This window comes from Hibiscus syriacus, unplaced genomic scaffold (genome assembly GCF_006381635.1).
Source record: "Hibiscus syriacus cultivar Baekdansim isolate YM2019G1 unplaced genomic scaffold, ASM638163v2 tig00110339_pilon, whole genome shotgun sequence".
NCBI classification, from domain to species: Eukaryota; Viridiplantae; Streptophyta; class Magnoliopsida; order Malvales; family Malvaceae; genus Hibiscus; species Hibiscus syriacus.
The window spans coordinates 1,958,372-1,980,762 of NW_024062692.1; the positions used below are offsets into that span (position 1 = coordinate 1,958,372).

General features: G+C 31.9%; 1 pseudogene; it reads left to right on the forward strand.

The window, feature by feature from the left end:
• The first annotated feature begins 10,741 nt into the window (after positions 1-10,741).
• LOC120120482 lies at positions 10,742-22,081 on the forward strand (annotated as a pseudogene).
• The last annotated feature ends 310 nt before the right edge of the window (positions 22,082-22,391 follow it).

The following is a 22,391-nucleotide window of genomic DNA, read 5'->3' on the forward strand; positions in this document are numbered from 1 at the left end:
ATTAATAAAGTAATAAATTATATAGTTTATAAAAACCTTAAACCCTAAAATATAAACCCTAAATCCTAAACTTTATAAACTATATATGTATAGACACATTTGATAATTCATATATAGATTATATAAACAATAGTTTATATAAATTATATATGTAACATTAACCTAGTGTAAAAACAATAGTTAATATATGTAACTTATAGTATATGTATACATGTAAACTATATATGTAACTTATAGTACATGTATGTATAAACTATGTATAGTGTGTGTATATATATATAAACCATATAAAGTAAATTACTTATATAGTTTATAGAAACAATATGCATAAACTACATAAATTAATAAAGTGTATAGTTTATAAAAACCCTAAACCCCAAACCCTAAACTTTAGGCACTAAATACTAAACCCTAAACCCTAAACCCTAAACCCTAAACCCTAAACACTATACATAAACAATAGTTAATATATGTAATGTAACCTATAGTATATGTATACATGTAAACTATATATGTAACTTATAGTACATGTATCGTATATGTATAAACTATGTATAGTATATATAAACTATGTATATATATATAAGCTATAGCATATGTATATATACAATCTATTTATATGTTATATAAACTATATATGTAACCTATAGTTTATAATCAATAGTTTATATTAGTGTACTATATAGTTTATACTTTATAACCTATAGTATATAATTTATAAACTATAGTTTATATTAATGTACTATATATTTTATATTAATGTTAATTATCTTAACTATAATTTATATTAATATAGTATATAGTTTATAAACTATATTATATTAATATTAATTATATTAACTATAGTTTATAAACTATACTATATAATTTATAACAAATAGTTTATATTAATATTAATGTTATAGACTATATTTTATATTAATATTAATTATAAATTATAAAATATATTATATTAATATAAGTTAATATTAATATTAATTATAATATATAATTACTATAATAGTAATTATAATAATAGTAATATTAATATTAATTATATTATATTAATATTAATATTAATTATAATATTAAATATATTAATATAAGTTAATATTAATATTAATATTAATTATTTTAATACTAATTATAATATATAATTATTATAATATTAATTATAAATATTTAATTAATAAAAATTATATAGGGATGAAATTGAAATTATTTAAAATATAACGATTAAATTGAATCATTAATGTTGGACTAAATTGAATAAAATCAAAAAGAGGGGATAGCGATGCAATGCCAAAAGAAATTAAAAACACGCGGATCCAAAATACCCGACCCGAACAGATCGCTATATAAGGTAAGATTTTTTTGTTTTTTTCCTCATTTTCAACTTCCTATTCATTTCTCTCAGTTTGCTCTTTCTAGCTCTCCGTTTCTCTCAAATTCTCTGACATCTCTCTGGAAGTCCATCCGTGTTCTTCATTTTTCTTTGAAAAAACCTTGTTTTGTTCTTCAAAAACACTAAATCAATTTTTTTTTTGGATCAAACACTCGAAATTTCATCCTTGTTCATACGAAAACCTACATTTGATCTTCATAAACACCAAAATCCATATGTTTTCTTGTTTTTCTCGATCAAACACCCAAACGTTTCTCCCTTTTTCATCCGTATTCATCCCAGTTCATATTTGTTCTTAACAAAAATCGTCTGTTGATCTTCACAAACACCAAAACACATACTACTTCATGTTTTTTTAGATCAAACCTCTCGTTGATCCTTACAAACACCTAAACCCTTAAATCATTTTGTTTTCTTCGATCAAACCCAAACCTGTTCATCTTCTATCACCCAACCCTAACTTAAACCTAAACCCTAAACCAAAACCCGAACCCAAACCCAACTCGAACCCAACTCGAACCCAAACCCGAACTTGAATTTGAACCTGAATCCAAAACTCAAACCTGAACCCAAAACCCTAACCCAATCCCTAACCTAAATTCCAATCCAAACCTAAATAAACCATAACCGAGCATCTTCATTTATTATATCTGTTGATATTCAAATCCTTTTTTCAAGGGTTTCATGGACAACTTTTCTTACGAGTTGAATGGTCCAGGTATGTTATTGTTTAGTATTGTATTATTTTGTTTTTGATTTTAATATTGTTTATTAATATATTATTCATTTCTTTTGTAGCAGAAAAATCAACAAACTAGAATGAAGGGCATTCTGAAAAAGGTAAATAAACTGTTTAATTTGTAGCTACTGTTGATTTGTTTATATTGTTGATTTGTTTGTGTTGTTGGTTGTTCATTTGATTGCTTTTATAATGTTATTAGCTGCCTTTTTTACAGTTTAAATAAACTGTTTAATTTGTAGCTACTGTTGATTTGTTTGTGTTGTTGGTTGTTCATTCAGATTGCTTTTATAAGGTTGTTAGCTGCCTTTATTTAAAATTTAAATAAATTGTTTAATTTGTAGCTACTGTTGGTTGTTCTTTCGAATTGCTTTTATAAGGTTTGTTGTTCATTCGAATTGCTTTTATAAGGTTGGTTGTTAACCCTAATTTTTTTTACAAGGGGATATAAATGATGTATTGTCCGAAGCAGTTGATTTAAATAAATCCTCTAAGAGGAAGTTCACTGGTTCATTCCAATTTGGGAGAAGAACCTCTGCTATTTGGGACCACTACACATTCACCAAAGACGATGATGGTTCTGTTTATGCCGAGTGTAAGTATTGCAAATTGAAAAGGTATAAAGCTGATTCTTATATTGGTACATCTAACCCTAAAAGGCATACTAAGAAATGCGAAGCATATAAGGATTTTCTTACTGAAAATCCATATAATATAGCTTCTTTTGATCAAAACAAATACTGTAAATTGTTTGCTGATGATATTATGTGTCATGGTTATGCATATAGTATAGTTGAGCATGAAAAACTTGAGGTTTTACATCAATACCTTAATTTTTCTGTTAAGAATATATCTAGGTATATTGTTACTAAGTATTGTATGTTGGAGCATGAAAAGCATAAAAATTACTGCTTGATTCAATGCATTCTGTCTCAAGTCGTGTTTGTTTTATATGTGATGCTTGGTCTGCCTGCACTTCATGTTCTTATTTTACCCTTACTGCTCATTATGTTGATAATAACTGGAAACTTCAGTCTAAAATACTTAATTTTCGCGTTTTCCTCCTCCTCGTGATGCTGAGTCTATCTTTAAGTTTGTGAAAAAGATGATATGTGAATGGGGTCTTAAAAATAGTATTTACCATTACACTTGATAATGCTTCTGTAAATGATAGAATGGTTAAGAGACTGAAAGATGATTTGAATGTCATTTCTCCTATTCCTTGCAATGGTAAGTATGATGTGCTGCCCACATTTTGAACTTGATAGTTCAAAAAGGTTTGAAGGTAATTGATTCTTCCATTAATAAATTACGTCATATTGTTAAGTTTATTGATTCTTCTGACTCTCAACTTTGTGCCTTTGAATTAGCTGTTAAAGACTGTGATTCTTCTTTCTCTGGTAAGTTAGTATTGGATGTTCCTACTCGTTGGAATTCAACTTACTTGATGATTCATAGGGCACTTGAGGCTATATTAGGGATTAACTTGTTTGTTAATAGGGAAAATGAGTTGGATATCATTACTGATTATGAATGGGAAACAATTCAAACAATCTGTGATTTTCTTGAGCATTTTTATGAAATTACTACTCTGTTCTCTGGTTCTAAGTATCCCACTTCTAACTTGTATTTGGCTAACGTTGTTGCAATTGATAAATTGTTGTGTGATGCTCATAATGATCCTTGTGAGGTATTTTTGCAATGGCATGACCCATGCTTGAACTTTATGAGAAATATTGGTTTGATCACTCTATGATTCTGTCTTTTGTTGTTTTACTTGATCCTCGATATAAATTACAACTGCTTAAGGAGTTGTACAATGTTCTTTATGTAGAGGATGAGGTTCAACGGAGGGTAAGTCTCATTTATGATGAGTTTCTTGAGTTATATGTATTTTATTCAAAAAATGCACCTTGTGTTTCTTCTTCTTCTTCTTCTGTCCAAAGTAACACATCCTTGGATAGAAGTGGCTCAAGCTCCAATAGGCCTTGAACATTTAGAAAATCAGATTTATTTCAGGTTAGTTAATATAATTTCTAGTTGAATTTTAACTTATTTATTTCCTGTTTTTATTTACTAATTTCTTGTCTTTTGTTTTTCAGAATTTTGATGCCAATTTAGCAGCTTCAAGGAGTGGACGATCTGATGTTGACTCGTACATCAATTTTCCCCTTGTCCCTCGTACTGGAGAATCGGACTTTGATATTTTGGAGTATTGGAAAAATTAACATGTTTCATATCCTGTACTTTGTCGCATGGAGAGAGATATATTGGCTATTCCAATTACTTCAGTTGCATCTGGATCGTCCTTTAGTATGGGCGTAGAATTTTTGACCAAATTAAGAGCTTCACTCTTACAACAAAATGTTGAGATTTTTGTTACATCCCGTAATTGGTTGTATGGTTTTGAGCCGGATGATAAGGATGAAGACTACCTTACTGTGGTTAATGAGTCTGCTATGTAAAGGTATGATATAATTGCTTTCTATTTTATTTTCAAACTGTTTATTAATTATTTTAATTTTAATTTTTTAGGGTGTTAACGTTAAGTGAAACCATTGGAATTTACGATTCAGTCTTGTTTCTTCCATTTACAGGTAACTTTTACTTATTAATTACTTATTGTATTTATTAAGTTTAACAGTATTTGAAACAAATTTTAATTGATGATTTTGCTTATTAATTACTTATTAATTACTTTTTGTAGGATACTTCTGTCCAAAGTAACACATTCTGATTTTGCTTGATATTAATTTTATTTTCATAAACAATGTTGAATATTTGATTATGTAAGGGTTTGGTAAAGTCGGAAATGTTTGGCACTGTTGGCCATCGTATTCCCTTTGGCTTTACCACTGATTAAATGTTTGTTTAATGCAGAAAATATGTTTGTTGTTGTTGTTGTTGCCTGCTCCTGCTGCTTCCTGCCTGTTGTTACCTTGTATTTTATTTTGTTGGTCTGACTTAAATAGATTGTTGAAACTGTCATTTTTTTCGAAATAACTACTCATGTTAAATTATGTTGGTAGATTTAAAAGTGTCCCGTAATTTAACAATATTGGTAGCTATTTCGATATAAAATCTCGATGAAGAAATCTATGGTAGGAAAGTTAGGCTTTTAGCCTTATAACATTTTTGTTATAAGATCTGAGAGCTTAATTTTTTTAAAATTTTTTCTTCATTTTATTGTATTCGACTTGAATTGACTCAAATATATTCAAAGTTTATATTAAATGTTATTTAAATTATCATTATCAATTAATTTTATATTTTATATTATTTTTCATTTATGTTATAATTGTTAGATAATTTTTTGTACCAAAATTAAACGGTATAGTTTATATTTATATTTTAAGGAATTAATCATGTTCAATACTAATATTCATTTATTATCAAATAAATTATCATTTTATTGCCAAAATTATTTATATTAATAATGTAAACCATTAATATATATTACATAATAAATACTTTCATTATTAATATTATTTTTTCTTTACATAAATTAAACTATATAATTTATATAAATTAAACTATATTAATTTTCCTTTGCATTATTAATAATGTTTTATCTAATTTACATTTAAATAATTTTATTAATTTTATTAAATAATTTTATATAATAGGTATATTTATTAATTTAATTATCATAATAAATAATTTATTATAACATTTAAAAAGTAATTATATTAATTTTTTAATTACATCATAAGTTAAAAAACTCATAATTTTATTAAAATCTTATAATTTTGTCTGGGGTAATATATAAGTCAGGTAAATATCAGATAAGGTCATTAACAGGTCAGATCATTTACAGGTCAGGTTAAAAATAGGTCAGGTTAAAAACATGTCAGGTTGAAAATAGGTCGGGTAATACCAGTTATTTACCAGGTCAATCTCGGGTTCGGGTTCATATCAGTCAGATGTAATTTGGGTTCGGGTATCATATTTTCGGTTCAATTCGAGTTCAAGTCGTTCTCAGGTCGTGTTCGGATCCACAATTTCCAGGTCCAAATCGGGTTCAGGTCAACATCAGTTCCGACTTGAGTCAGTTTCGGATCGCCACAGTGCAGGTCAAAAACAGTTTTGACTCGAGTCGGTTTCAGTCAGTTTTGCAGGTCGGGTTAGCTTTTTACAGCCCTAATTGGGGTGATGGTAAAGATGATGACCGGTTAATGAATGACCAGCGATAGATGACCGGTTAATGGATGCCCATCGGAGATGGCCAACGGGAGTAATGGAGGCTTGGAATTAGGGATTTGAGTTTTTATTAGATTTTAAAAAAGTATTGGGATTTTTTAAAATAATATTTTTTTTTTTAAAAAATAAATAAAAATATAATACAACACGTGTCACTTAACGAGTTTTTTTAACAGCCGTCACGGACGAGACACCTAAAGTGGTAACGTTTGTAGATGAAAATGCAACAATACTCCTTCGATCGAAAAGTTCATTTGGGTGAGACTTGAATATTTGATAATATGTTAAGAATATGTAGGCAAAAAACAAAAAATGTGAAACTAACGTTAAAGTAAGATATGTGTAAGAGATAATATTTAACTTGGTTTAGTGTTGTCTACCTCAGATGAGAATGACAATAACCTATAATAATATAAAGATCACCATTATAATTATTAGTGATATCTTTTATATTACCATGTTTATGTTCTTACATACATAATCTAATTGGGACATTGACTCAATTGTCTTGATTAAATAATTATAATGATACAGTTGAAGAGGAATTAAAAAATTCAGCAGATAAATGACCATGGGAACGTACTTGTTGCATTTGTTAAAATTTATATACAAAGTCCAAATCTAACTTAGCATGCAGTGTTCCTCAATTCCTTGTACCAAAGGTGTAGATGGGCACGTCAAAAAATGTTACCTTCTACACAATATTTTCGGTTAGCAACTAAAAGTATTACATTTTTTGTAATATTTTAGGTTCAACCAAAAATATTATGAAGAATCTAACATTTTAGGTTGCGTCTAACCTAAAATGTTATATTTTTTTATAATATTTTCAGTCGATGTTTTTTAGTTTTAAATTAGGTTGCCTTTTTCTAAACTTTCTCAGTACCAAATATACTAAGCATCAAAGTAGGTTTTGTGTTCAATTTCAGATGCGGGCACATGTGCATCTGTCTGAAATGTGGGAATGAATTGCAATGGAGGAGTGGAAAGTGCCCAATATGCCAAGCTTCAATCCTAGATATTGTGCCAGTTAAGTATTGACGCACCTCATCTTATTGTTAGGGATGTATGGAGGGGAGGTTAATTGGGACGACCGTCCTTTGAGCATTTTATATTCTCATATAATTTAATTTTTTTTGTATTTTATATTGATAATTTATTTTCTTCCTCCTAATAGTTTATAAATTCATCTTTAAAATTTTATAAGTTCACATCTCTATTATAAAATCTTGCATCCGATCCTGATTCTTATCCTGAACAACTGTTGTGGTCTACATTAATTCTAAGTCAACACTTTCTTCAAATTAATGCAGCACATTCATTGATTTCCTTTTCTTCTTTTTCTCTTTGTTTTGAATGAATGGATTTTAGAAGTTTAATTGATTCTAAGTTGAATTAATTACTTATACTACAAGTATTATATATATAACTCTCAAAATGTGAAATGGAGATTGCTATGTAGTCTTATTGTTTCGTATATGTTCAACTTAGCAAGATTTTAGAGAAAATAATTTGTATGGACCGACAAAAAATGAACTGAATTTGTCAACCTATCCACAATAATTCATATTGAATTTTTTTATGGGTGTTAAGAATTCATAATCATATGATATCACTTCTATTATGAGATCCTGATTGGTTGTATAATACACCGGAATTATGTCTAAAATTTAAGTAAATCGGACTTTGGAATTAATAAATTTTGGAATTATGGGCTTAATTTAAAGAAATGCAAAGTTGAAAGAATTTATTGACATAAATTATAAAGTTTAGAGGACTAAATTGAACAAAATCTAAATCTGGTGGCTTCATTGAAAGATTTTATGAGCTTAAGAACTATAATAAATGCCGGTGAATCATGAGAGTCTATTGTGAGAACACAAGAATCTTGCAGGGCGTGCATTCTACTATTTCTCCAAATATTTGTGTTAAGTTAAAAAAAAGGATAAACTACAGGATTGATCACTTTCATTTAAGTTTTATACACTTTTCCCCACTGAATTCAAAACATAATATTTGGTCATTTTTATTTTTATTTAATTAAGATATGGTCATTTAGGGCTAACTGCAGTTAGATCTTTAACAGATTACTGATATGGTATAGTGAATATATAAAATTGAAAAAAAGGAAATTAAATAAATAGTCAGTAATATTTGAGTAAATTTTCATTTTTTCCCACTAAAACTTCAAAAGTAACAAATTGGTCCCAACTTTTAACTCCTCAAAGTCAAAATTAAAGCTCAAATTATTAGCTTTGTAACATGTATAAATCAACAAAGTAACTTCAACAATTTATTCATTCTTTGAATGAACATATTTTCACTAACATATATAACCTATTTTCTTACCCTAATTTTACCACCTTTATTTCAATATAATCAAAGCTACATGCTTGGAAACAATTCCATTTTTCTTGGTAACCTAACCAAAACGATGATGAAGATATCCTTAGTGCCCTCTCTTTTTGTAACACCTTATACTCGACCATGTAGGATGACTCGAGTATTCTGAGTGAACATTAGATTTCGAAGCGAATCGGATAAATAAAACTATAATCATGCGTACTAAGTGGAAATGATTAAGATAAAAATTCAACAAGCAACACACAAACAAAATAACACAAAATCAGGCCCTAAACAAACATCTAATCATGCATCGCAAGAAAAACAAGATTATTCAACATAGTGGTAAAATAGTCATTCTATATGCTATCATCAATCCAATGTTAAAAAAATTAAGCTTACCAATAGTCATTAATGACACTCAATTGGACACATGAAAATTCTCGAATCAATCAGACACTATTCAAGGACCTAATTGAACATGCAACTCTAAGGACCAAAACATAAATAATATAAAAGTTACATATGAACAACAACCATGCAATTGACACTTCCATTATGCAATTAAGTATGTTAAAGGGTGACAGAACAAGTTTTCACCAAATTCTGATTTAAGACCAAGTAACAATTAATAATTCATCTTCTAGACCATTTTAAACTCACAAAAAACATCATGGGGTCAAACTAAGACATAGGAATACTTAGGACCTTTAATGAACCAAATTTTACCAATTTTCATTGAACATACAGTGAAGGGATCGATCCTTAACAATTGTGCATGAAGGGATTGATCATTCAAAGAAGGGATCGATTCTTTGTGTGAAGGGATTGGTCGTTTTTCTGAAAAATGTAGAAAATTCATATAAACATGCAAGAGCAAGCCACCAAATCATCATACAATCGATCCTAAGGTCTATGGACTTTCTTGAACACAATTGAACCAATTAGATCATGTTGTAATACATATGTATCATGCTTCACAACATCCTTTAACCTCTCATACAAGAATCAAGCATCCAAAGTCAATATTACATAAAAAAATCAACTTTCACACAAGTCACCTATCCAAATTATGCATTTTAGGTCCTTTCATGCAACATATGAGTCTAACATGTTATATACACATAATGTCACTTGTCTAAGCACACCAAACACTTTCTTAAGACATATAGCAACATTTGAGTATCTTAGACAAATTTTTTTACCCTTTTAAAACATGCGAAGAGGATGAGAGATGGCTTAATACGGTTAAATAAGATTAATAATAGGTATTATCTCTTCAGAAAATTAGAGTGTATTTGAGGGTTATAAATTACTAAAATACTCTTATAAGAGTAAAATTATGAAAGTATCTCTATAGGACTAGTCAACTAATAATGATGGCTTAAATGTATAAAAAGAGTAATTGGCCTAGAGTACCAATGTTTGGTCACAGTTACGCAAGTGTAATTGCTTGAGTAACTTTAGTGACAAATTGAATATATATATGTGTGTTCTTAGTGGTTAATGAACATCTGTCTAATCAATCTTAATGGCAAGATGACGAAAATACAGATGTATACTTATGAGGCCTTGGTGGCGAGATCTATTTGTATATCCAAATTAATTTAACTAAGCAAATTTAAAAGAAAAAATCTGATTATTTTGATCATCGACTGAATTAAGCTAACTCTTTTTAGTTGTTTAATAATTAAAAAAACAAATAGTTTGATTGACGGTTAAAGAAAAAAGTTTAGTTAATTCGATTTTGATTATTTCAATTCGGTCGATAAGCAAATTAACTGTTCGAGCACCCCTAGATAGAATCTATAAATTTTGGAGACTAAAAGTATTACTATACCAAAGCAATTAAACTTTTGTTACAATCTTAACGAAAAAGTGACATATTTGTAATAAAATTTTAATTTAATTACTAAATTACAGATTTTAGAAAAAATATGACCCAATTGTAAATAAAATAATAACCTGAAATCTAGTTTACCCATATATAATTTATATGCAACATATTTTCAAGAAATGAATTTAAATTGCCAAAAGGAGATGTATTTAACGGGTGATTTGAATTTGATCCTCTTCCAAAGTAAGAATACTGCAATAAAATCAAACAATCCCATTTTTTAAAGAGGGGAAAAAACAAAGGAAAAAAAAGGCGACGGATAGTACGAATTTGGTCGTCTTCATCCTTTTCGATCGACGTTGAAAGAAATCGATGATACTTTTACAGTCCCATTCACGATTCCTTCTCCAGACTTTACTGAATCGAGTCCAGAAGTACTTTTTCCTTCGTCTTTTTTTTCATTTCATTTCCTTTAATCTGATAAATATATACTTTTATTATTATTATTATTATTTTATTTGATTTCTTTTATTTTAGTTCTTGTTCGAATTTTATATATTGAAAGACATGTTGGGAATTCAAGCAGCGTCAGGTTAAGAATCCAACTCTATTTCGAATTCATAGATTTTTTTTTTGTTGTTGATAAAAGTAGGAGGCCTCATTAAAAACAATTCATAGATGTATTTATCATTCTTTATTGCCTTCTCATATGAGTTTCATGGTCCCTCTTCCTCATCAGTGACCATTCTTCCATTGTTGTTTGCAGTGCGTTGCTCTTCTCCAGTGTTTTTTTTCCTTTTAACTACTAATTTTAGGTTTAGATACTTGACCCCCTACCCTACGTGTTGGTATGCCATATATGTATCATGTCCACTGATGATACAAATAATTAACATGAAAAATACAAATTCCCATTAAAAACTATAATAAATATCTAAACTAGAATATTGTAAGTGTACAGGTTCGGTATACTGTGCTTTTTTTTGTTTCTCATAGCTCAACTGTTAGGAAGAATAAATTGATGAATCGTCAAGGACATTTGGATACGTTTAGGCTATTCAGATGCGTTTAAATTCTAGGGCTTTTTATGTTTTACAGTTTAGTAATAGTTAGTATTGTTAAATTCCACTTCTCACAAGCCTCAAGCCTGCAAAGAATGTAGTGTTAAGAGTGTAAAATTGCTCTACTTTATATGTTAAAGGTGCATGCCAAGTTGGAACCATGCTGTGCATGCGTTTAATGGTCATGGACTCATTTGTACCTTGCTGTAATATTTGCATGTAGATTACACATGCTGCTGTTGAGTATAGAAACAGATTTATTTTGGTTGAAAACACTGAATATTTTTCAGGCTAACTGGACAGTTTCAGCTTATTGTTTCCACTTTCTTGTAAAGCTTGCTGATTTCTCTCATGTTGATTTTGCAGCCTTGAAAAGGCAATTGAGCTAGACCATCACTGGGTTGAGTTTGATGATGTTTGTTACCATGTTCAGGTGATTTAGAAGCTTTTACTTTGTTATAGTTATGCAAGAGAAATTGAGTCATTCATGCCCAAGTGCCGTTTTTTTTTTGCGCCATTAGGTTCTCTGAACTGATAGGATACCAAAGCCACTGTAATTATATCATGCTCATATAAGTTATACGTAATATGCTGGTGTCAATGAAGAATCTGCATATTCTACGGCTTTCATTATCATTGCCTACCCCACCTCTGGAAACTATTTTTGTTGGTGGACTTCCATTTGGAGCCATAGAAGCTATAAAGGCAGCTTATGGTTTAATCGTGCAAATTCTTGATCCTCCGAGGGATGGCTTCAATCTGACATTGAAACTGAATTTGTCTAAAATTCCTCAAGATGAAGATCAACAAGTTCATTTTCTTAGGTCTTTATGAGCTTGCTCAGTTATATGCCAAAATATTAGCATCAACCTGTTGAAAATTCCCGTCCTTGATTAAAAATGAATTAACTAATGTTTGGAGCATATGAATATGTCTAAGGTTCATTATTTGATAAATGTTTCTCAATGACTTCTCTACATTTAGTTTTCTTGGGTTTAAACTTGATATTAGTAAGTATTGCTATACCTGAAGTCGAAAGGTACAAGATAACTGGGTGAATAGTCATAAATTTAAGATGGATACATATGTGTATATATACACCTTTTTCAGGAACACAATAGGAGCTTTAGTTTAAAAGATCAATCATATTTTGTATGGTGCTTCTCCCAAGTAGCTTCCATGTCAAATAGGATGGTTGTCTATAGTTTCAGATGCATATGCAATGTTCATCATATCTAATCTGTTTGGTGACCAAGGGAGTCAGTGTCACAGCAAATAGAATAAGCTATGTTTAAAGTGGACTACAAACACAGAAATGGAGTAATGTGCTCTTATTGCTTGCACTCTCTGGTTGGGGATATTGCCTCACCAAGGTTTGCTATCAACAACCACTCCATTAATCACACAAATGAAATATAGTTGAATTTTATCAACTATCAAACTCAACTCTTATTATAGATATAAATCTTTCTTTTTAAAATGCAATGAGTTTCTCTTTAGAACGAAGGAGACCTGTAAATTATTTTACAGTCATCAGCTAACCTTTCCGTCATTTTTAATTGATGAAACAGAGCAATCAAATTATAACTATTAGTGACAACGTTTACAGATGAATTACAAGCATTACTAGACTAAATTTTATGTTATTCCCCTTAAATAAAAATGAAATACCTGGGCTATTCTATTACAAAAAGATGGGTGTATGCTGTTCAACTTGTGGCGGGGGGTTATACTTATGAAAAGGTGATTTCTATCTATTATTTAACTTCTTTCATGGTTGATTAAGATTAAGGGCTTAGATATCCATCTTGGCACTTTTAGCAGAAAAGTTAACAGAGTTGTTAATTAGATGCACCTTCAAACTGAGTGTAGCTTTTGTTTCCTTAGTCTGCATCATTCATGTTCTTGTTTGACAGTTTTGACTTTTTATAACATGCAGAGCACATACATACTCTTTTGGTAAAGATCTCTTCTGTTAGAGAAGTGGTATTAGGGGCCCCTTTAAGAGTAATCCTAAAGCACCTTGCTTCAAGAACTGTTGCGCCTGATATAAATCAGTTTGTTGCCCTCGTGCATTGACCCGATGAGTCCTTCTTCCTTGTTCCGCAGGTATTGTTTCACGTAAATAGTCTGATTTTAGTTTTAATGATGGACCTAAAATTGTAAGTATATTTTATATTTCATTCTCTTATCATCTCTCGTGTAGGTATAGATTTATTTATTGTGCCTCAGATAGTCTTTCTCGTTCTCTCTTTTCATAAAAATAATTGTTTCATTTCTTTTTGGCTGGATGTGCAAACATGTCTACCTTAATATTGTTTTATTGTTATTTAATGGGGTAGAAAATTATACTTTAGCAGGCAAATAAGGTGACAGTGGTATTTCCGATGAGATTCAAGGATTCAATAACAATAACAAAATCCTATTCCCATATGCAATGGGGTAAAGAGCAGGTAGGGTAGTAGGCTGCCCCCAACGCCAGGTTGAGAGCAGCTTCCATGGAAGACCTCCGACAGTCAAAATTAAAAAAATAAAGATAAAATACAATGCATGTATAAATAAATAAATAAATACATAGTTGAACAGTCTTCATATGCAGTCTACATGTGCGTATCTGTAATGGGAAGTAATCTCTGCAAATAAATCCCTGCGTAAAAATCTCTTCATATAGACAGACACGTAAGTCCGGGCTAAATTTAAAAAGATGAAACATGAAGAGAATGATACACAGTAGTCAGCGATAGCAAGTTACGAGAAGGAATAAAGTTAAATGGGTTAAAACCTAAACTAAGGCAACACTACTCCGTTACCTTAGTTCTAAGCCTTCATAAATTCAAATGACAGAAACGTATAAAAAGTAGAAGTCATGGAAATTACTACGAAGGCTTTAAAAGAAGACAAATATGCTACACCCTATTGCTGTGACCTACACTACTCGGCTACCATGGTCTTAAGTCTCTATGTTTTCCTGTCAGAGGTCATGTCCTCGGTAAGGGCTAAATCCTTCAAATCAGATCTCAAGCAGTCTACCCATTTCCTCCTTGGTCGACCTCTCCTTCTGTCACCGTCGACTGTAATCGGCTCTACCCTGACCGCATCCGACGGTTGTCGCCTAAGGACATGCCCAAACTACCGTAGTCTTCCCTCCCTCAACTTTTCAGATACATGCACCACCACCAAAGACCTCCTAATTGTAGAGTTTGGTGTCATGTCCCACAGAGTCCTACCACATGCCCATCGAAGCATTCTCATTTATGCGGCCTCCATCCTCCTAACGTGGTCCTTCTTGATTGCCCAACATTCTGATACATACAGCAGCGCTGGTCTAATTGACATTCTATAAATTTTCCCTTAAGTTTTAGAGGCACCTTCTTGTCACACAAAACTCCAGTAGCAGCCCTCCACTTTAGCCATCCCGCCTTTATACGGTGTGTAACGTCATCATCTACACCCCTATCTTTAAGTATCATAGACCCTAGGTACTTAAAACAATCCTTTGAGAGGAAAATATGTCATTTGATGCATATTTTTACATCTTCATCGTTTTGGTTCTCATTGAAGTTTAAACATAAATACTTTGTCTTTTCAATATTGATCCTTAGACATTTTTCTTCCAAAGCAGTCTTTCAGGTAGCCAGTCTACTATTCAGCTCATTTTTTGTTTCAGCAACTAGGATAATATCGTCATCGAAAAGCATACACCATGGAATACCGTCTGGTGTCGCACAATAGATGTCGTCCATAATCAAGGCGAAGATGTAAGAGTTAAGAGCCGAATAGACATTATTCTAGCAACCTCCTTCCTCCAGGTTCATTAAGAGGGTGTAACAATTTTATGCAGATCTTGTGGTTATATTTCTTGTTGTTCTTTTAAATGCTTCATCATCTTTTAGGAATTCATGGAGTCAAGATGTACTGTGGGCTGAGTAATGCACCTCCTCGTTTGTGGTCTCATTCTCCATCCCTTGAATTGAAGAGAGCAACTGATGATGCATTATCAACAAATGCAGGATTTGTTACTTTTGGTAATATCAGAATATTAGAGTTTCTTTTTCTACTTTAGTTCTGCTGCCAATATTGAAAAATATGATGTTTAACAATGTAGTTATTTTCCCTCGGCATGTAGAAGGCAGAAAATTGGACTGCATTGTGTGGCATTGTAACACCCCAATTTAGGGGCTAAAATTAAGAAATTATAAAGTGGTGAATTTAATTGGTATTTTTGGAAGAAATTAGGGATTAAATTATAAAATCATAAAGTTGACATACCATTTTAAGAAGTACAGGAAGTTCAGTGACTAAACCCATGATTTAACCATTTTTATATATGATGAAATATAACTCCCCCACTCGTGCTCAGTTTCCAGAATTCTCCCATTTCCTCTCTCGTTCACCCTACTTCGATCTCCGATCTACTCGTCGTCCGACCTCCGATCAACGAACCGAAACCACCATCGTGTTCGTTGTCGACCGAGGAGCGAAACCCCTCAAACATTTCATCGTGAATCGTCGTCGTTCGTCGTTAATTTCACTCGGAAGTATCGTCGGTAATAACTCGATTTCAGTTGGTTTTCCGTCGATTCACGACGATCCGATGATCCATTTACGACACCTCCCGCACCATCATGTTCCTTGTGTTGTTCCGAGTCGGCCGGTAACATCCTTGGTCTCCGTCGGCGGCGGCGCGTGAGGAGGTGAAGCGGTTAAAGTTTCTGATTTGTTGAAATCGAGCTCTCCGCCATTCAAAATTGTGAACCGAGCTTGGTAAGTGTCTTAAAATGCCTTAAAATAATTTTTAAAATTTTTTACGTGATTTATTGGCTGCCGGAAGTGGGCCTACACACCCCCACGAGCCGCCACTACGCGTGGGGAAGGAAAAAATGACCGATTTTGAACCTGTTTGACAGGTTCTAACCCGATCCGACCCGTTGACCGTTGACCGCTGTTGACCAAAACTTTGACCGGGCATTAAACGACCTTTGACTTCGACCGAATATACTTATCCTGACGTTTTTCGACGTTCCAAATCTGATTCCGCATTTCGTTTTTCGAAATTCAGACCCGAAGGCCTCGAAATTGCCAGTCAAACCCGTTGACTTTGATTTTGACCGAAATTTCCAAATTTTCAAAAACTCATATTTTATGCTTTCGACGTCCTGAATTCGAATCCGAAGTCTGTTTCGCCAAATTCGAACCCGGTAAGCTGTTTTTCAATGATTTATCATTCGATTCGATCCGTTTATCTCAATTAAGCTTCGTTTTTTATGTAATTTCTGTTGATATGCATCTGAGGAATTATTGAAAGTTGATTTCAAGATCGAGGGCGTTCGAATGAAATTTAATGGTTGATTAGTATTGCATAGAAATCGAGGTAATACTTTACTACCTCTTTATGCTTTATGGAACATGTGAATATTGATAAATGTATGAATAAAATAATGTTTGTCTCATTTGTGTAGTTAATGAATTCTTACACTCGATCCGAACATAGTAGAAATTTGGCAACTGATTATGGTTCAGATGATTATTATAGGAGATTGAGGGATTGTTAGAATTAAATTTCAAGTTTGTGATTAGTGATAAAGAAATCAGCCCTGGATTTGTAACTTATATGTTATATCAGCAAAGTTTAAATATTAAAGATACTCGGATGAGAAATTATGAGAATACTTTGGTTGGGTAAAATTACGAAAATACCCTTATATTTTAAGATGACAAGAATTATCCTTGGAAGTTGGTTAATAACTCTGAAAAGACATATTGATCCGGTAAAAAATTACTGATGTGCATAAGAAATGTTAGTTTTGCTTAGGAAATACGAATAATCGATTTTTAACCCATGAGGGTTTGAGCAAGATGTTAGAAGTCTGTTAAGGAATCATTTCAAGATCAGAGAATGTTGGGGAAAGCAATTAATCATAAGATCTTTAAATTATAATTATTTTCGTTAAGAGCTAATATCGAAATTATCTGGTTAAGAAATTACGAAAATGTCATTTAGAGATAAAATAGTTTGAGTTGACCCGGAATGAGAAAGTACTTTGAGGATTTGTACTTAACTCGATTAAGTACGAATTTAATTGTTAAGATCCTATCTTTGTACAGAAAAATTCATGATATTCCGTTTGTAAAATCTGAGAAGGCATTGGACCCGAAAATATTCGAGTAATGAGTAAATACCTGAAGAATAATTTATCGGGGGTATTCTGCTATCAGAATTATTCGAAAGGACTGAAATAAATGATAATATTGAATTTAATAGTAAGATCGGACGGAAGAAAAAGATTAAAATACACTGAATCTGTAAAATGACCAAAATACCCCTATAATGGAAATGACCCAAGAATATCACCAAGCTCAGGAATGATTGGATATCCTCGAGTTCTGAAGTGAATGGAATAAAACTGAATACCAAAATTACCAAAATACCCTTATGGCCTAAACTAAGTAAATGTCTTGGATTAATTAAATTAAGGGAATCCAAATAAGCATAGGTGTTGGATTACCTTTAAAAGTAATGGAACACAATTGAAGTGAGTAGATCAACCCTAAAGCTATGTCAATACCTGAATAGAATAGATTTTATTGGAATACGTGTTCGTCTTCTCAAGTTTGGCTCGATAATAAATTTTGGAAGTATTCATCTTAACTTAGTTCAACTCTAGATCACATTCAGTACTAAGAATTGGACGTTTGTTCGACAAATCAATCACGAAGACCGAATTGAACTGAAAGGAAGTACAATATGTATCCGAAATTCAGAAACGTCCGGAATTATTCTGGAAAAAATCCGAAGTAGTTGGAATAGACTTTACTGCTAAATGAACTATGTAACCTCAAGGATTGAGGATTAAGTAAGAGATTGGAATAAGCCTGAAAACTCGGATGAACTTACGTGATGTATCATCCTTATGGATTATGAACCACAAATCAAGTACGTCAATATTTTCTGATATAGTTGAAACATGGAAATGAAATAAAGACCATTAGAATATATGTTCGTCTCCTTGAGATCTGTTCAGTGATGACTCAGAAGGTGATCTATGGATAAAAATATTTGGTATTAAAGAGTAAATACCTTGGAAGGTTAATGAATTTGACTAGTTGACAAGTATTAGTTCTGGGAGCTATTCATCTGGAGTTGTTCGATAATCTGATCAATCGACATAGATTGTAAAGGTCCTGAATCTTCGTTATTCTTTATCAGCTCAAATCACTCTGGTCATGTATGAAAACATAAGTAACTCATATGTAAAGGATCTTGAATACCCTTCTGATTACGTAGAGCTTCCGATAAATGTCTGAATAAGGTGATCATGATAAGCATATTATGAATAACTGATGATTTTGTCAGTTAACAGGCTCTTCTAATAGTGATTCTAATTCTCGGCATTCTATCAGTAAACTAAAGATTTGTATTTCTCTGCCCGATAAGATTATCATGTATCTCTAAATAATATCTGGAAACTCTAGTGTGTTCCCTACTTATATGAATATTTTATCTGATTTTTTATTTGAATTCTGTTTTGATATCTAATATGAAATATGTTCTGATTCCTAACCTGGATTCTGTTACGATATCTGATTTGAATTACGTTTTGATTTCTGATATCTCTGTTTATCGACAGAGAAATGTTTTATCTGGGGTTTATTGTTGGAGGAAGATTATCTGCAGACTCTTCGGCTTTGTGCTCAGGGTCTAAATGGCATGTGCGGTTGGGTGTATGGTTCTGGGGAACCTACACATTTATGATGTGAACGGATGAGGGTATATATATATACGTTTTAAAAAGATCTGAAAAGTTACATGATTTTTAGGAACACACTAGAAAACCTATTCTAATCTCCTGAACCTAGACATCTGAAATATTTCCATCTGAACTGAATATTATCTGTTACTACCTGAAATATCAATGGATCTCAGCTCAGCCTAAAAATCTGTAAATATCTGAACCAATAAGGAAATGTATGTTTATTTGTATCTACACGTTCTTCAGCATCATCTGGTAGTTCTGTATTACTGAGCTTTCTGAAGTTTACTCTATTACTCAACATTGCAGGTTAAAAGAAATGTACCAGTGCAGCTATCGGCATCAGGAAGGGAGTTCTTCCGGCGTTATTGCAGAGTATGCTACATGTGATTAGGGGGCATGTAATTGTATTTTGTTTTAATATTTGAGTCTGAAAATCTGTTTTATTTCTGCATACTGATAAATGATTTTATAAGTTTACATGTTCTGATAAAAAGATTTAAATTTTCCGCTATTTTTACAGTGGGTCGCTCCGGTGGCCCTAATGTGACAACCCAGATCGGATCGGGTTACCCGCATCGATCTGGGGGGTTACAGGCATTTATCAACATTTCATGCATATGTGAATTATCATGTTAAGGTCAGTTTATTTTGTTTAAATTATCATGCATATGTGAATTATCATCTTAAGGTCAGTTTTATTTCATGCATATGCCAATCGGGTCGGGTTTTTTAGAGGATAAGTTCAGGTTGGGTCGGGTTTGGGTTTAAGTGAAAAATACCCGACCCGAATATTATATAATTATACCTTATATATTTAGGGATAATTGTAATAATATACCTCTTTATATTTTTTTTCAATTAAGTCCCTATTTTATTGAATAAAATAATAGTTTTATATTATTTCGGATCAGTCGGGTCGGGTCAAATTACCCTAAACTCGGATCAGATTGGCCGAAAACCCGACCCATGCCCATCCCTAGTTACAAGCACCTTTTGCTCCTCAATGCGCCTTGTGCCTTTTAAAATTAAGGTACACACTTCGAGTACCTTTCCTTGGAACAATGTGCAATTCTAAATCTTCTATTTGAATCTCCTCTTGCTGGTGATCATTCTTACCTCTTGTGTGAGTTTCGCCAATTGTTGGATCGGCTTCAAAATTTTGAACAAATGTGAGATGTGTCAAGGGTTCAACCTCTTGAGTTTGTATCCGCTTTATCTAATACACCCATGGTTTCAAACACAGTCGAATAGGTGGACAAAAGCATTTATACTTTTTTTTGTTTTTTTTTTTTTCTTTTTGTTTTTGATAAGAATAGGAGGCCTCATTAAAAAAAGGTTGTAGCTTGTTGAGTAACAAAAGCTTTCTTGAATGCACCCATTGGTGAAGATAAAGACAAGTTTTAGGATATAAAAGTTAGGAAGAAGAGAAATCTAGTAGGACTCTAACTTGTAGTAATCCACAACCTACAAAAATAGGTTTTTTTTTTTTTGTTTTTCGGAAAGAATTTTCAATTAGGAAAATTTCTTTTCCCTTCTCTCGATTTCTCACCCTTTTGGGTTTCGACTTTTGCATATAAGTGATCAAAATACTGTTCAAATACTATTTAACTTAATTTTTTACTTTCTAACGTTATGACTAAAATATAAATTTTGACTGTTAACAATATTTTTTTGACAGCAATGCGAAACATTTTAAATTAACAGATAAAACAAATACCTTTTTAAATCCACTTTTCAAACGACAACAATGGAGAATTTACCCTTACTATGAACGCAGAAGCAGTAGAGATAGAGTTATATAGAGAACTTTAGATTATGGCATATCATAAAATGAGGAACTTGAGTATCTTCACTTAGTTGTCTAAAAAGAGGAGAATTCATATTGAGGACAATCATGGGATTTAAGGAGGATGGATGACATGAAGCAGTCTCTAGAAGTTTATTGGTTGCACAAAATTTAACTGATACCATACAAAATGCTCATAAGGTAAGCAAATTTGTAGAGGACATAGTGTTAGGCAGCTGATATCAGTAGAAGCGCAAATTAAGTAGGATGTATGGCTTCAATCCAAAAAGGAGGATGTATGGAACGTAAGGAAATTAGTTTAGAAATGTTTGCATGAAGGAAAAGATTGAACTCGTGTCTATTGAGAACTAATTTGGAGGACATGTAAAAAGGAGTTGTATAATGAGAACTAATTTAGAGGACATGAAGGAAAAGATTGAACTCATGTCTATTGAGAACTAATCTGGATAAGATCATTTTAGTGTTTTATTAAAATGAATTCAAGGAACACCATGCATTTGTGGCTTTTTTAACATACTGATATTAATGGTCTTTTACTTCCGTTTGCTGCATGATTACACACCTGTGCAATGTTTAATTTATGTGACTTCCATTCTATTCCTTAGTGCTCAGAGGGGTTTATGCACAGCCGGATGCGGCGGCATGTGGAGTCATTGATTCAGGTAGTATCATCTGTTACTTGATTTTGATTGTGTCGACAGCATGCGCTGTTTGGCAGCGATTCTGTAGGATCCATTATGCTGCAAGCTTTCTTAATATTTTATGAAAATTTTGCCTCACAGCTTTTGCTGCTGGTAAGAATCTATATTTTTGTCATGCAGGCTCTGAATTGTTCCAAATCAGATCAAGAGAAACCCAGGAAAACACCACATACAAGATCTTTCAAACGTCTGGTATGTGATGTAAATGATACATTCCGTACTTATCATGGAATTTGCTGATGCTAAATAAGAAATACGCTTGGTTGTAGAGTCTCAAAGACGGTCGAACTAATACAATTTCATAAATGTGGTAGCTGTTGGCATGCCCTTGTCGTACAAGTAGCTGGACTTCCTTCTTGGGTAAAAACTAGGATCACAATGGATAGTATAAAATTATTCTATCTGATTTTTTTTTTTTTTTTTGTGAATTACTCTTAGTTTTCATGGAATCTTTGATCCGAGTCTTTGAATACACGAATTCTCTTTGCTTCATCTAGGATAATATTGTTATTGGATATACTTAAATCCATTATCTGTTTACATATTCATGTTTATTTTTTTAATT